At 35.6% G+C, this 17,669-nt stretch overlaps 1 pseudogene; it reads left to right on the forward strand.

Annotated features, from left to right (window-relative positions):
- The first annotated feature begins 16,272 nt into the window (after positions 1–16,272).
- On the forward strand, positions 16,273–17,614 carry LOC143531068 (protein LIGHT-DEPENDENT SHORT HYPOCOTYLS 10 pseudogene; annotated as a pseudogene).
- Positions 17,615–17,669: the final 55 nt, after the last annotated feature.

The raw sequence follows: 17,669 nt of genomic DNA on the forward strand, positions 1-17,669 counted from the left end.
TTCAGTTCAAGAAACTTCATGTTTGGAAGCTAGTCAAGATGCCAGAAAACAAGAGACCTATTGGGATGAATTGGGTATTAAGGAACAAGAAAGATGATAAGGGGTGATTATTAGAAACAAAGCAAGATTGGTTGTTCAAGGGTTCTCTCAAAATGAAGGACTTAATTATGATGAAACTTATGCACCTGTAGCTAGGCTTGAGGAAATTCGACTGTTTTTTGCCTGCTTTGTACATGAATTTCAAATTTTATCAAATGGATGTGAAGACCGCCTTCTTGTATGGGAAAGTTAAGGAAGAGATCTATGTCAAACAACCTCAAGGTTTCGAGGATCCTGATCGTCCGAACTACGTTTACCATCTTGATAAAGCTATTTATGGTCTTCACTAGGCACCCCGTGCTTGGTATGCAACATTAGCATATCATATTCTAAAGAACGACTATAGCAGAGGTGTTATCGATCAAACACTCTTTATCAAGAAGGCGAAGGATGACCAGATCTTTGTCTAGGTTTATGTTGACGACATTATCTTTGGATCCACATCTGATCTATAGTGTAGAGAGTTTGCCGAGGTCATGCAAAACTGGTTTGAGATGAGCTCGCTAGGAGAGAAGTTCTCTCTTTCTTCTTGGGTCTCCAAGTTGAACAAAAGGAGGACAGAATATTAATACATCAAGAAAAGTATGTTCGAGATCTTGTCTAGAAATTTGGGTTCAAAGACTCCTCTCTTTTTCTCACTCTGATTGCTACCAGACCATTGCTAGCTCTAAATCCATCGGGAAATCTAGTTGATCAACATCTTTATCGATCAATTATTGGGTCCTTGATGTATCTCACTACTAGTAGGCCGGACATCATGTTCCTTGTCTGTCAGTGTGTCAGATATCAGTGTAATCCAAAAGAATCTCACTTGACAGCTGTAAATCGTATCTTCTAATGCCTAAAGGGAAAGCTTGCTTAGGTCTTTGGTATCCCAAAGACTCCCCTATGGTACTGCATGCTTGCACCGATAACGATTATGGGGGATGCAATCTTGATCGAAAGTGAACATCAGGTGGATGTCAGTTCTTGGGTGAAAGGTTGATCTCTTGGCAATACAAGAAGCAAGTCTCCATGTCCACCTCCACTGCTGAAGCAGAATACATTGTCGTGTCTGCTTGTTGTTCACACGTGATATGGATCCAGCATCAGCTACTGCATTACGGTTTGAATTTCTTTAACACCCCCGTTAAATGTGATAATGAGGAAACAGTTTGTATTGTTAAAAACCCGGTCCAACACTCAAAGACAAAACACATTGACATCTGAATGCAGTTCATTCGTGATTGTTATGATCGGAAACTTGTCACTATTGAGTGGGTCAACACTGACTACAACTTTGCAGACTTGTTTACAAAAGTCTTTGATCGTGCCCGATTTTTGTATATCTTGTTGAGTCATTGGGCATGGTCTCCCGCTTGTTTAAAATAAATGTTTCTTTACTTTAATTTTATCTTTTTTATATAAAATTGTAAATATTTTTTAAATTTGTTACAATTTTAGAGGGAGAAAATGAGTTAACTTTAACTCACCAAAAATATTTTCAATTTCTTTAAGAAAAACAAAAATGAGTCACCTTGACTTACTAAAAATATTTTGTATTTTAAGAAAATCAGAAAAAGTATCAAAAAGATATTCTCTCTTTTAAAGGGAGCTTCTGCTTAGAGGGAGTCGAATATTTTAAATTTTTAAAAAAGTTTGAGAAATTGATCCAACCTTTAGAAAATGATAAGAAATTGTCTTTAATGATCCTAGCACATGAAAAGAGTATATCAAGAGCCAACAAGATCATTGCTTGATGTGTAGATAGACTTGACAAATGCGTAAGTTTCAAAGCGATATAAACCTAAATTTCTGCCTATGCTAGTGGCTACACTCTCATGAAGTGGTTACCGACTCCAACATAAGTCATATCGATGAAGGCAAAAATGCTATTAGTTAGTCATACACGAGCCCGTTAGTGATTGATCACCTTAAAAGTTATTCTTGCTTTATATACAAATATTTAAAATCAAAATGTTAAAGCAAAAAAACTACAAAATGCTTAAAAGTATTTAAAATCAACAATAAAAATGTTGAGAAATTAACAAACAATAAGGGGCATATTAGAACCATTAAACGTGGGGCAAAAAGTCCTAATCACTTTATATGAAGGCGTGTAAGTCTGTATGACAAGTAAGTCCATGGTTCAGCCTTTATTGTTTGAAAAGAAAACTTGCAAAAAGTTCAAATAAGCTCAAAATGTTTTGATCAATCATTAGGGGGTCGAAGTCAATTCGGAATGATATCGATAAACACAAACTATGCCCGAGGTATGATGGAGTTTGTAATTTGATAGATTAACCGGGGACCACAAAAGTATAGTGCTTAATTCATACCTTAACGTATCAAATTAACATCAAAATACTTGTTAAGTTTAAAGTGGAACAAAATATATCTACAACTGAATTTGGATTCTTGCCATAATAACATCCACAAAGAAGTGTGATCTATGACGTTATAGAAAATGTGATTCCATGTCGAGATCTTTCTCACCAACAATATGCATGCCTTGTAATATGTAACTTATTTGTCTTTAAAATTAATATAATTAATATAATATCAGTTTCATCTTTACTTCAAATTTATTTTAATTTTAATTTTAGTTTTGTTTACATCTTAGAACTATTTTAAGTATATATTAACTTTTAATTTTATTTTCTCTATTTTTATTTTTATTTTTATTTTTATGATTTTATTGACTTATTTTATCTTTTAGTTAGTGTGACTTTTGAAAAGGATAATGTTTTTAAAACAATGTCCTTATTGCAAAGATTGTCATGTGACGGCTCAACAAACATGTCTTACATATACTAAAAGTGTCCGGATTTGGTGGGTAAATATTTTGAGGATTTGAATTTGTAAATATATTCAAATATTGGGGGTCAAGAGTGTAAAATCGTTGAAAACTCAAGATTTTTTGACCCTATCGTGAGATAGGCTGACCTTATAAACAGGTCAAACTCAAAATATTCTTCACTTTTAACTCTCAATCTCATCCACTCACTTTCTCTCTCTATTTTTTTCTCTCTTCCACCGTCTTCCACCGCCAAACCCTATATCTGTTTCAAATTGCAAATCTGCTATTTAAATCACACCTAAACATCGTCAAATGAACCCTCCTCCAGTGGTAAATCATCTTTATGATGTCTTTCATCTCTGATTCTTGTTTCTAGGCTTATGAACAGTCTCCGACAGGATTGTTCATATCCTATTGGGTTTATATATGATGTTTTCTGTTAAGATTCTTGTTATTTTCTTATTCACGATATCATTGAGAATGTTTTGGTTGATTTAATTGAGTTTTTATTAGGTTTTATGTAGTTCTTATGTTCTTAGGGCTTTTCGAATTATTTTAGGGTTAATTAACCCAAAAAAGTGTTTAAATTGTAACAACTGCTCGAACCTTTTCAAATTTTATATTTCTATTAAAACCCGACCCATTTCAATATTTGGGAAATTTTACCACATTCATCGAGTAAATTAATTATTATTATATTATGGTTTAATTAATTATATAAAATATAATTACAACTTTCAATTTACGGCAAAAACTACCCTAATTTAAAGTATTATCTACTTTTGTTTCCCTCTTTATTTTGTAAGAACAAAAATGCAAATTTTATATATACATATATATATATATATATTATTCCAATCTGACCCGTTTACCCCCGATTATGATACCCGTTTAATCGTAGCTTGAACCGTAATTTTCATAACCAATATGGTTATTGTACCAAATCGCGTGCTATACCTTCCTATTGCGCCCTACCGACGTCCTATTTGGTTAAATCAATCAAATTTGTTCCGTATTTCGTTATATACTTTGCCGACACATAATTAGATTTCGATAGGCATATAAACGTTTATAATAATCCAATTAATCTTGCAAGTTCATTCACCTCACCCTCATCATCTAAACCCCTCTAACCAATTGGATTTTCATATCTGTTTGATTATCCGTTCGTCGTTGTTTTTGGCCGTTTCTGTTCGTACGCTATTAACCATCAGTAAACAACTATTTCGGGTAATTCATTATATGTTATCACTCGTCGTTATGTGTACTTCATTAACCCCATGTTCAATCGGCCAAACGATTAACGTATTGGCCGATTGAATTATTAGGGTTCATATGTTTATCTAGTTATTTCATATTCTGGTTATGTATTTATGTTTATGAGTTGTTAACAATTGCTCAGCTAGTTAAGGTGGTTGGTTGTTTTTGTGTCAAACGTTGGGTGCTGGGGGTGTGGATTCGAACCCCCCCCCCCCCCTGCGCCTATGTTTTGTTTCTTTTTTTTTGAATTTAATTCTTTTAAACCATATTGTTAATATATTAAATCAGTAATATAAACATATTAATTGATTGGTATTTTATAAAAACCGATATACTAATTCGTTATTTTTTGAATCTTGATTTAAAACCATACACACACACATACTTTAGTTATAAATAAAAAAAATTGAATATATATATATATATATATATGATTAAGCTAACTTTACTATCTTAAGTATATATTTAAATTACTTAAATTAACTTTTTATACTTATATATTATGAATAGGTATTTTACATAATATTTTTTATATAATATTAAATATATTAGTTAACCTATATTAAAAGATCTATAAAAATAATAAATGTTTCAACAAATCTAAGTAATATATATTTATCATAATAATAATAATTAATCATCTAGATTTCACAACTGTCTATCAAATCCGTTAAATATTTATATTTATAGTTTCCGCATTTATTCTTTATTAGGCTTTATCTTCAAAGCTTGATCTATCATCCTCATCCTTATTATATTATTACTCCCGTTTACTCATCTGTTAAGGTGAGTATCTCACTCCCCTCTTTTACTTTTTTTATCTTTTGGGGACATATGCGTAACTAGCTATTTTTATATTATATAGTACTAAACCACGACTGTTTATCCTTGTGTGTATATTAGTCTTCCTAACTTGCTATATGCTTACTTGCTTTATTTGAATGCATTTTGGTGAAGTTCCTCATTTATAGTATGATCATACGACTATCGTTGGGAACCGATGTCCATTTTTATGGCAACGATTTAGTTCTTGCTTGGTAACCAATGTCCATTTATATGGAATTGGTTGAGCCCTTTCTTTATGGCTTGATTGATTGTTTATGTGCTATGACTTAACTGTTTATCTCACAGGAACAATTTGCACTTTTATTATTATTATTTTATTATTATAGTGTCTTAAATCTGGTGTTATATTCACTCAACCTAGTGTTGATAAAATTATTGTATTTTTAACGCATATGCAGGTTATCATGTGATCTAGTTACAAGATTTGGTGAAGAACTTAGGATTGCATGCTAGATAGAAGAAACAAGAACTTTAAATTTTATTTTGTCCTTACTTATTCTATTTATGAAATCATGCACTCTGATTTATTGAAATTAAATAATAGATATTGTAACTTTATATATTGCCTGATAGTACCTTGAGAGTTGTGAGTAATCAGCTCACGCCCCGGCATTTCCATCTTAGGTTGGGGTGTGACATGAATATGAGATTATGATTACCCATAAACTCATAAAGGGTGGGTATGAACCCATAAATGTATAAAAAGTTCAAATTTTTGTTGTTTTTCATAAACTCTGGATTTGTAATCGAATATACATTTGATTAGAAGTTGCTGGAAATGAAATTTGGGTTAAGGACATTGTAATCGAATGAAGACTCGATTAGAATTATGTTGGGTGAAAATTGGTTGAGATATGTAGTCGAATTATTCATTCGATTAGATATGTTGGGTTGAGAAAGTATTTTAAGGACAAGCAATCGATTCACCATTCGATTAGAATCAACAATGTGTGAAATCTGTGCAAAGGGAAAGTAATCGAGCTGACATTCGATTAGAAGTATATATGGGAATTGTAATCAAATTGATACTCGATTAGGAAACAAGGAAAAGTGATCGAATGACCATTCGATCAGAATATAATCGAATGGCCACACGATTAGAAAGCAAACTGACATAAAATCCAAGTATTAAGTGATCGAATGGCTATTCTATTAGCCTTTCAATTTCAGAAAACTTTAAGGACATGTGTAATCGAATCACCATTCGATTAAAAGGATCATTAAGATGTGAAATTGACTAGGAAACTCTAATCGAATAAAAGTTATAATCGAATCGAATAGAATATCTAATCTAATCAAATGACCATACGATTCGATCAGATCATTCGGTTAGATTAAACTTGCATTCGATTAGACTAAATGACACTTGTAAAATTAAACCAATTGAACTTTATTATAATCTAATATAATCTATAAATCATTCTAATCGAATGCATATTCGATAAGATTAACTTAAATAAATCATATCACATTAAAACTTGATTAGATTAGTTTTTACTTGTAAGTTTTTAAGTATCTCATGCCTAAACTCATTCGACTTGATCACTTGAGACTTGAACTTTTTGTTGAGATTATGTCATTCGATTAGATCACTCAACACTTAGACAGTTTTCATAACTCAACTTCAAACAAGTTTATCTATGTTTTGTATAGTTTTTAATCCTTTATTTATTTCAGTTTTATTTTTATTTTTATTTTTATTTTTATTTTTTTCTTATCTTTTTTCCCTGTTTAAATTAGATTAGTTTACATTTAATACTCAATTATCAACACTTATGTTTCTTTTTTGTCAAATAGAATCATAACAACTCATGCCCCTTAGAGACCCCAAAGAAAAGGAAATACAAGGTGTTTATATCAATGATTAAGGGACTACGATATTGCCCATTATATTATACAATAACAGCTGCATCTGAAGTTCATAGCTCTTGGATTGAAAATTTTGGGTTAATACCAAAACAAAGAAGGAAGGGACAGAGATCACTTCAAAGGTGGCAGAACAAGAAATAGTGGTGAATGAAGATGTGATTCGTAGGGCGTTAAAGATTAAAGACGATGTTGCAGATCCTTTCACAACATTTTCAAAGGAGGCCATTGCTGGATACCTTCACGAGATTGGATATGCTATCAAGTGGAGCACTTGTCACAAGAAGCATCTTCCCATTTACTGGAAGCTTCTCTTCCACATTGTTGCCAACTACTTGTCATCACAAAAGGGAGGCTTTGATAAGTTGAATGCCGACTGGGTGGGAGTAATGATGTGCTTGACACATAACAGGAAATACAACTACTCAAGGTTTTTCTTCAAGTACATGAAACTTAATGTACTTGCCAAGAACAGATGGATGATGTATCCAAAATTTGTTCAGTTTATTTTGGATGACTTGTTTCCCAACACTCCCAAGCCAGTATACATGGATGAAGTTGACGATGAAAGGAATGTTTTTGAACCATCTGAGCCTCATCATGTGAAGATGGTTCGACAATCCGCATTAAAGGCTATCCTTGAGCCTGCTGGGAGAAGTCTGTACATGTCATACTGAGCCTGGAGTAAAGATTGGTCAATTCCCGGAGACTGAGACTGACAGTGATAAAACCGAGGTTGAGGAGGAGGGAGACAGCGGTGACGATGGTCATGATGATGATGAAGGTCACGATGATGAAGGTGGAGATGATGAAGAAGAACAGGATGAGCCTGTTGATGAGCCTGGGCATGAGGCTGATCCCGAAACGGATGTGGAGGGTGAAAACTGATCAAAGCACAACCATGACAAAGGGAAATAAAAGGTTGGAAAGTCTTCAAAGAAGCATGATGCTGCAGCGGCCACTGACGAAGAGGAGGAAGAGTCGGAGCGTCCGTTGAAACGCTCAAAGAAGACAAAAGACTCCAAGAAGTCTCCGTCTGCCAAACTACCTACTCTCAAGGTACGTTTTCCTTCGACCGTGGATATGATTAGTGAATCCCTAGCTTCCACACCCTCAATCACACAAATCACCACCATAGCTGACCCACGCATAGGATCACCACCACTTTAGCCAAAACCATAGAAGCTCTCAAAGCCAAACATATAAAATTTCCCAAAGCCTAAACCACAACACCATCACAGACCCAAACCAAGCCCAAATCAAAATCACCTTCCAAATCCAAATCAAAATCCCAACCTAGGATCATACTCAAAACCAAATCCAAACCCAAACCCAAAACCAAGACCCCAGCACTTAGAGATGAAGTCGTTACACCTCCTGAAACCTCACCAACCCAACTAGACGAACCCTTACCCTCTATCTTAGAAAACCTATCTTTGACTACCCAAGACAAAACCGAACCAATAGCTCAAACCTTATCGCAACCTAGGACCACTATACCTGTCACATCACCCATATATCAATTTACCTCACCGACAAGAGGAACATCTTTTTGGGCCTCTACATTTACTTCATCCATCCAATCCCAAACCACCACATCAACCTTAGAAACCACAACCGAGCCAACAAGCCTACCCATAACCTTAACAACTTCCTTCGCAATCTTAATCATAACCATGCCTATCCCAACCACACCACACTCAACCATATCAACCACACCTCCCTCAATCCAAAAGAGACCTATCATAGCAGCCACTCCCATCTCAAGTGGCAAGTCGAAGAAGTCACTGGTGTATCGAGATCCTATCCTCGATAGGAGTAAGTCACTGGAGGAAGCAAACGAAAACCAAGCAAAGCGTGAGCTATTGTTGATCAAGTTTGTTAAGGATCAACAAGCAACTAATGAAGAAGTAACAAGACAACGTGATGCTCTGGCCGCACGAGTGGCTGAACTACAAGAACAAAGAGACTTTGATCATGCTTTGATTGTGAGCTAGCGGGAATGGATTGAGAAGGATCAACAATCAGCAAGAGTCAACTAATCAAAACTCTCTACGAAATGCTTATCTACATGTTGAGATTGAACTACTTCGATCAAGAATCTCTGGGTTAGAGTCTGATCTTCCTTCTGCCTCAAATTTTGCAAAAAGTTTAGGAGGGAATTGGACTCTACACTTGACCTTCTGTGGATAGACTTTGAGCGTCTAGCTCAAGAGTCAGTTTGTTGAAAGGAGGATCCAGTTCTTATAGGGAAGTGGATAGACTCATGGCTGAAAGTGTGAGGCTGCATAACATGATTGAGCAGCTAGAAGGCGAAGTTGAAGAACAACATGACTTCAACAACACCCAGAACCAAGTGAACGAGTTCTTGGTCAACCACTACCTTGCAGTTATGGAGGTGATGTGCCTGACTGATTAAGACGTGAACAATCTTAGGACTCACTTGATGGAGACTTTCTGTGGCTTCTTGCGTGTAAACGAGCCAAGGACTGAGCAGAGCAATAAACGAAGATCAGCTCTTGCAAATCTAGTTGTTGATGCTGAGAGGGTCAGAGCTCAAGGAAAGGTACATGTTTTCCTATACACCGGTGAAACCAGGAAAGATGTTGGTGAAGGTGGTTCTGGTGTGAAGGCGAGTGCACATGAGCCTCCACAGGTTGTTGGAACCATAGTAAGCATTGAACTTGTGGTTACTACTGCCACCACAACTGGGCAGGTCAGTTCCACAACTTCCCCACTTGTTGTACCTACTACAGGTGAGCAAGTTAGTGTTGTTGTTATATCTGCTTTGGTTCCATTTGTCTAACAACAACTTGTAGCTCAAGAAGGTAGTGGAGGTGATGGAAGTGGTGATAATGATGATGAAACTTATGATGATAACGATGAGAATGAGGATGAAGGAAATGAAGATGATGACGATGACCATGATTATAACAGCTTTGATGAAGCTCGTGATGGTGATGATGGAAACGGTGATGACAGTGGTGATGGTGATGCCACTGGTGAGAATAAAGCGGCGGAAGATGAGCCGCCAAGCGAAGAAAATAAAACTCGTGAGACGTATGCTGCAATCGAGGCTAAAATTGCCTCTATCTTTAATGTTTATTTTATTGCAGGTACCAGCTCCCCAATTCAAGAAGCCGTGGAGAATTATAAAGACAGCGATGATGACATCAACTACTCACCTAATCCAGACACTCCGGAAATGGTGATTGACGAAACCGTTGTTCAAGAGGAGGTTGTCACTCGAGCCGCCAAAAATTCTCGAGGAAAGTCAATGAAATGTATCAAATATTACAGCGTGAGCAGAATGGCGAGCATGCGATGGAGGTCAAAGCCATACCATGACAACTCTCCAATCCTCTATGCTCGATGGTACAAGGATAGCAGAAGGTGGGATGTTCGAAGTGAAAATGGCGACTTGGCGTATCTTTCATATAGAGATATGCACACCATGTACGTTCTTGACATGAACTACTTCAGAATGTGCATGGAGGAGAAGAGGAGGACACCTTGGAAGGATGGTTCAAGCGTTTCTCAAAGCATGAATGGAGGAAAGGCTACCCAAAGTTTGCTCTGAATCAGGATTCATCATACAAGTCAAAAGGAGTCAATCGTCACCAAAAAGTCGGTTAAGGGATGGAGATACAAAATGTCTGACGAACATGGTGATCCTATCTTTCATGGAACGCCCTTTAACGATGACTTTCTTTTTTACTTCATTACTTGGGAGTTCGACAATGCAAGCAGAGAAGTCATTATTCATTGCAAAAGATCGCATGACCTTCGCTTCTTCGATGAACACGAACTAGCAGGGTTCGGCAGAGTTAACTTGCTGAAGCTTATTGAGTCACCTCTATGCACGGTTGAGGATGTCCGTCGTGACTGTACGGTATGATATTGTTGGGAAATTCAACAAGTTTGTCCGTCTTCTTGTTGATAAGCACCCTTTTCAAACCAACGACGATATCTTCAAGTACGAGTCCGAGTCCAACTGAAGACAAGAGCTAACGGACTAAATACCAAATACTAGAGGGAGATTGTTAGGCCCATTTTGTTATTAGTCTTTCGTATTTGATTGTAATGTATTTTTTATGTAAGTTAGCAAATTGGACTTTGTTCTCACAAAAATATTAAAGTCATCAGAAAATTTTGTAAATATTATTGTTATATAATATTAATTTCATCTTTACTCCTTTTTTTTTCATTTTTCTTGTTTTATTTTATGTTTCAACTTTAAAATATTTTGTATGTATTTTCGTAATTTTAAGACATATGAAAATGCCAAAAAGATTTAAGTTTTTATTGTGTTCGTACATATTTGATTAAACCTTTGTTTTATTCAAAATCATGTGTTTTGTTGTCAAGGTCGTTCATGCAAAGATCGTTGGAAACCTGGGACTTAAACAAATCATTTATAAGTTGAGGGGACATGTTTTGAAAAATAAAATTCTTCTTTGACCCTCAAGAGGGTTTGTGAACGAATCTTATTCGCTCTAAGTTTTGTGCAGCTGCACATGGACAGGTAGATCAATATCAAGTGTCATGGGCTGCAGAGACTGAAGTTGCAGATACTGAAGCGCTTAAAGAAAATGAAAACGTGACAATTGGCGGTTGAACCTAAAAAGGAGTTGATCGTGTCTGAAGATCAGTCGAAGGACAAAGCAAAGAAACAAGTCGGCATAAGAAAGTCAACAAAGGAAAATTAGATGTCAAGCCTTCCACATATAATGTTTCTAAAATTTGTTGTTGCCGATCCTTCCTATAAAATAAAATTGAAGTTCAAGTCTTCAAGAATGGAAAATAAAGATTTGTCCAAGATCTAATCTCGTTCAAGCTCTTGGATCAAGACAATAATTAGATTTCAAGAAATATAGACGAAGCAAGGAACTTGATGAACGTTCCTGGACATACTCAAGCCTAGAGGGAGATTGTAGGGCTAATATTTTATATTAGTATTAGGATTACGTCTTTCTATTTGCTAATTGTCAATGTATTACGTACCTCAGTACGTTTACTTTGTACGGACGAAATGTAAAAGTTGGAGAAATTAGGACCCTATATAAAGGGTTACTTAGCCCATTTCTCCACAACCAACTCTACACACTTCCAAGGAAATAAAGAGAAACTTTTCTCTCAGCAAACACTCCACTTTCTATCTTATCTCTCGTTTTGTTCATACAAACTAAGATCCGATATTCGAGTGTTAGTGAATTCGGCTAACTAACAACACGGATTGATCCGAGTAAAGTTGTTAGATCCATCCCAAAGAGGACCTACATATATTAATAATTTAATAAATTTCTATTCACATTATCCAATTTTCCAGCAAAGTTAACATTCACTTGAACTTTTACAAATATGTTATGTCATCTATATCCTCAAACTCTTTATTTATTTGCATTTACTTGTATATGCTGTAAAAAGAGTTTAACAAAGTTATTTTCTTGTTAAAACCGGATTAAAATTGCATCATCTCGAATTTTTATGAATAATAATAAAATATTATTTTGTAAGTATTAATTTGAGTTAATAGAAAAATAATAATAATATAATAATAATGATAAATGATGGTAGGCTAAAGTATATAGAATTAGATCATGGACTTAAGATGAAGATGGGACTAAGGTCCATGGGCCTAAGGAGTTTATCCTTAAACCCTAAATTCTTTCCATGTCCATCATTCTACACCTTAGCCTACACCATAAAAAACACACACTTAAGCCAAACACTCTATACACCATTATAATCAATGATCCAAGAGCAACCGAAGGTAAAAAATCATTTGTCTCAGTTGACCCAACATTTTAGAACCCTACACCGCAGCCTCGGGATGCCGAATGAGTTGTTTGGATCTAGATCTAACTTTTATCGAGTTTTCAATCTATCAAAAACGAGCTTAAGGGTAACCTTAGCTTGGATCTAGACCACCCAAAGCTACCTGGGCCATAAACGATCAAGATCTGGCCAACCATGGTGGTTAACGGCGGCTGACGGCACCAGAATCACTGAGAAACCCAAAAAAACGCGCTAAGGATGACCTGACCTGCACATATCCGGCGGTATATGCCCAGCGGATAAGTGGGAGCGCATATGTGTACACATACACATATACGGCGGATATGTTGAAATATACGGCAGATGTGTAAATACATATACGGCGAATATGTAGGTTTGACTTATACGGGCGCATATGTACTTATACGTTGGAGAACATATACGTTGGAAACATATACGGGGGTTTGAACATCAGTTTTTTGATAAGTTTTTTAGTAAAGACTTATTAATGAAAATAATATATTTTCAAGCTGACTTAGAAGCTTAACCCTAGCAAGGGGCTTTGCCCCTTGAACACTACTAGGGGCTGCCGCCCCTAGAACCTCGCTGCCAGGGGGCGCTGCCTCCGGACTCCCGTTAGCTAGGAATTTCATTTAACCTAGAAATATAATATAATTAGGAGTAGTTAAGTGATGCTTGTTAATTGCCACACAGTTAGTCGTGCCCAGTTGAGAAGAGGTGTGACCATAAACTCATAAAGGAACAGGACACATGTGAGTTTCTAATCTCATTTCCTTGTTATGTTTTCGGGATTGTGTGCATACTCGATGTGATTACTTAATACACTTACCACGATATGTGAATATTTTATGAATGATATAGAAAATGTTAAAGAGTATGAAAGTATATAATTATAAACATAAAGAAAGGTATTTATGGTTGTATGGTAAGAGGGTGGCAGGCCCTGATAATATCTATGAAAGGAGGGTGGCATACCCTAATAATATATGTGAAAGGAGGGCGGCAGACCCTAATAATTCTGGGAAAGAAGGGTGGCAGACCCTGATAATATATGTGAAAGGAATGTGGCAGACCCTAATAATATCCTGTGAGGTTATTGGGCGAAAGGCTCTTTAAAACGTGTAAGTATGTATGTAAAGTAAGATAAAATATAAAAGTATGAAAGAACAAAAGTATGAAAGAAGAATAAAGGTATATGCTTATGTATGTATAAAAGAAAGTAAAGCAAGTTAAGTATGTAGTATGTGAACATAGTATATGTTGTCTGATTAACTAGAACTCACTCAGCATAACTGACTTTTAGTATGCACACAGATAAATAGGTTAAAGGAGCTAGCTTGAGGACGACACATGGTATGGACTGAATGGATGTCATCTAAAGAAGTAAGACATGATGTTTTATTTTATGATTTTTGTTGAGACAATTTGTGATGTTTTAAGACAAGTATCATATGGTTTGCAAGAAATGGTTGTCTTTTATTATTTTCGCGAAAAGTTTTAATTCACTCTGATATTTAGAACTGTGTTTATGAGTAAATCTAACGATAATGTAGGGCACCGGGACCGAGGCCTTACAAAAATATAAGAAAACCTATTCACGTCCTGTGGCAAATGACTAAATTGATTAGAAGTTTAATTTGTGTATACAAATTGAAAACATATGTATGAATTTTGGTATACATAGTATTGTTGATATATCATTTGGTTAATTGACTTTTAAGGTTTATCATTACTGATGTATTTTTTATTAAACAAAAATTAAAAATTATACAGCTAATTACATGAAAATGGTTATTTGGAGCCACAATATATTCATATGGTCGTTGGCATCCTTTAACTACGGTATTCCAAAATGGGTGTTGCAAAAACAAACTTTTTTGTGACCATATCATACAAACGGCTATACTTACTAGGAATTCATGTGACCGTTTCTACCATTTTGCCACATTTAATGGGATAAAATGCTTAATTACATAACACTTTAGCAACTGTTTTTTGAAACAGATTGGCTACAAAAAAATATTGTGACTATACAATTGAAACGACATACTTACAATACATGCATGTGGCTGTTGCTAAACTTTAGCCACACTTATTTGAACAAAATGCTTGATTACAATAACCCTTTTGCCATGATATATATTTTAAAATGATTGTGGTTAAAACAAATATTTTAGTTACTATATAATAGAAAAGGCCACACTTACAATTCATTCATATGACCATTGCTAGCCTTTAGCCACACTTATTTGTACAAAATGCTTTATTATAGTAACATTTTTTTGGCACAGTGTCACAAATTTTTTTTAGCCACAATTTTGCTAGCCTTTAGCCACAATTTTGTGTGGCAAAAGGTATACGGCCACATTTTTTTTGTGAGACGAAAAATCTTTTTTGGCACAGTGTCACAAATTTATCTTACGGGAGTGTAGTGTAACATTAACAGGATTGTTTCCTTTTTACCTCCCAAAACATACAGTTAGAGAGGTTGATGAACGGTTAAGTCGGGAATGATAGTGAAATCATGTTTTAGCTGGATTTTGGATTGGTGATATGCCACTTTTACAAAGTTTCCAACTTTATTTAACTTGGAAAGATATTAGAGATGCGTGATCAGTGATAGACTGGCCATGTCTCAACCGGAAAGTGGTATCCTATATATGTAACATGGACGGTGTTTTTTCGGTTAGAGCATGTTGCTCTCTATATATAATTATTCGAGCTACATATCTCAACTGTAAAGTAGTTTTCAGTGGAACAAATGGTTCCTGTGAAAGTGAAAGTTTTTGCTTGGAGGGTAGCGACTGTTGATGTTTTAAGAAAAGGAACGTCACAATAGAAGAGGGACGGTGTCCTTTATGCAAGGATGATCAAGAAACAGCGGATCATCGCTTTACTTCAGGTTGGTTCGTTGCAATTATTTGTCGATGGGTAAGTCAAGCACGAGACCACATCCAATAGAGTGGTGAAAGACAAAGAATTCGAGGTACATGTGGATTAGACATAGAGCTAAGGGAGAGACTTTGCAATGGAAAAAGTGGAGAAACTTTCATTTGTAATTTATTGTTTTTGTTTTGGTGGTGTTGTCTGATATTTTTGGTGTTTTGCCTTTGAATGAAATTAGCAGGTCAGAAAAAAGTTACTTTTTTTTTTCTTTTTGAATCGCTCTTCATCTAATTTAGTTGTAAAATGCAAGGCCATAAAATCATAGTTCATTGGGTAAACTTGATCGTTAATCTAATGGAATTACTGACATTTAATCAAACATGTGCCATATGAAAAGCTGAGAAGAAAATGTTACGTACAGTTTTGATGATCAGAGCAAAATAAACTGTCTTACATACCAATTAACATACATAAAATGTATGTTATAATATGCAACAATAATTTTTTTTCAATGTCCGAATTTCTTTAATCCATGTTGTATGTTTGACTTGAACCCAAAACTTTCTCCTCCCAAACCATCAGGTGTCAAGGTTTTGCGTTTGTTAGTGGACCACCACTCCATTGCTATATGGAACAGTATTTTATGTGTACTAATCATATTTTTCAGGTAAATATAATACCATGGTTTTACAATCCAAAAGGAGTAAGTGATGCAGTTTGTTGCCCGTTTATCTTCTATATCAATATCAAAGAACTAACGATTGGTGGAAATTATAATAATACGGGATTAAGTTCATAATTGATTTGGGCAAATATAATACGTGTGGTTAAACGAATAGGAGTGCAAGGTGAATCAAAGATGCATCTTGTCTCCTTACAAATGTAAACCTACTGATCAAACATGGAGAGTAAGACAGATGAAAAAAGAGAGAGGGCACTTGATGCAACTGGCCCCAATTACCATCTCATCAAACCTCTGGTGCCAGATTTGATGTGATCAATATGTTTCACCAATACACTCCCTTTTCATCCCCCCTGACCTCCTCTTCATCAGATTCATTCCCTTATATACCAAACCTATCAAAACAACACTCCACACTCTTAATTTGTTGATCTAATGATATGTCATTTGACAGAGGAAAGGAGGCTTATCATGGGACATCTGGGGATCCACCACCTTCTCCCAGCCGCTACGAATCCCAGAAAAGAAGGGACTGGAATACCTTCGGACAGTACCTGAGAAACCAAAGGCCCCCTGTGCACATGTCTCAGTGCAACAGCCATCATGTGCTTGAATTCCTCAGGTACTTGGATCAATTTGGAAAGACTAAAGTTCATTTGCAAGGCTGCATCTTTTATGGGCATCCGGAGCCACCGGCTCCTTGTGCTTGTCCACTTAGACAAGCTTGGGGAAGCCTTGACTCCCTCATAGGTCGGCTTCGCGCTGCCTATGAAGAAAATGGAGGTTCACCCGAATCAAACCCTTTTGCTACCAGCGTGATTTGGATTTACCTTCGGGAAGTGAAGGAATGCCAAGCCAAGGCTAGAGGAATCCCTTGTAAAAAGAAGAAGAAAGCTACCAAGGGAGGAGATGGCTCAAGCTCCACATGAGTGCATAAATTCTCTTGGTTGTAAGTATTTCATCTTCCATTCATACCCTTTTGGCTTATTAATCCAGATCTCATAAAAACATCAAAAACATACTCTATTTTGATATATAGCAACGTTTGAAAATGATAATCTTAGTAGATCTGAAGTTACATCTTACTCATGCATACAACAACTAATGATATGGCCTATAATTAGGCATAAACTCTAGAGTAGTAGGCTGTCATTCAGGTATGTGGCAGTTGTGTTGTGCCCTAATGCATGCTGCTAGAATCCAAACAAATTTTGCTATCTACTAGCCAAGATCAATTATTCAATCTTCAGATCTTAAAAAGGTCTGTTTAACTTCTTTCCTCCCTTTAAATTTCATTCGTTAAATTTCTTTACTAAAACATTACTGTATTTGTAAGTATAATATGAAGAATACTTTTAAACTGAGTACTTTTGAGGTTATGGGCATATCTTGTGTCTTCTCTCATCGGATCTATGTGTTTTAGCTTAAGTTTAACGGTGCATTTTTTTCAGA

Source organism: Bidens hawaiensis, unplaced genomic scaffold (genome assembly GCF_021521415.1).
Source record: "Bidens hawaiensis isolate Kalapana, Puna unplaced genomic scaffold, B.hawaiensis_p1.1 tig00009076_1, whole genome shotgun sequence".
In the NCBI taxonomy this organism is placed as follows: Eukaryota; Viridiplantae; Streptophyta; class Magnoliopsida; order Asterales; family Asteraceae; genus Bidens; species Bidens hawaiensis.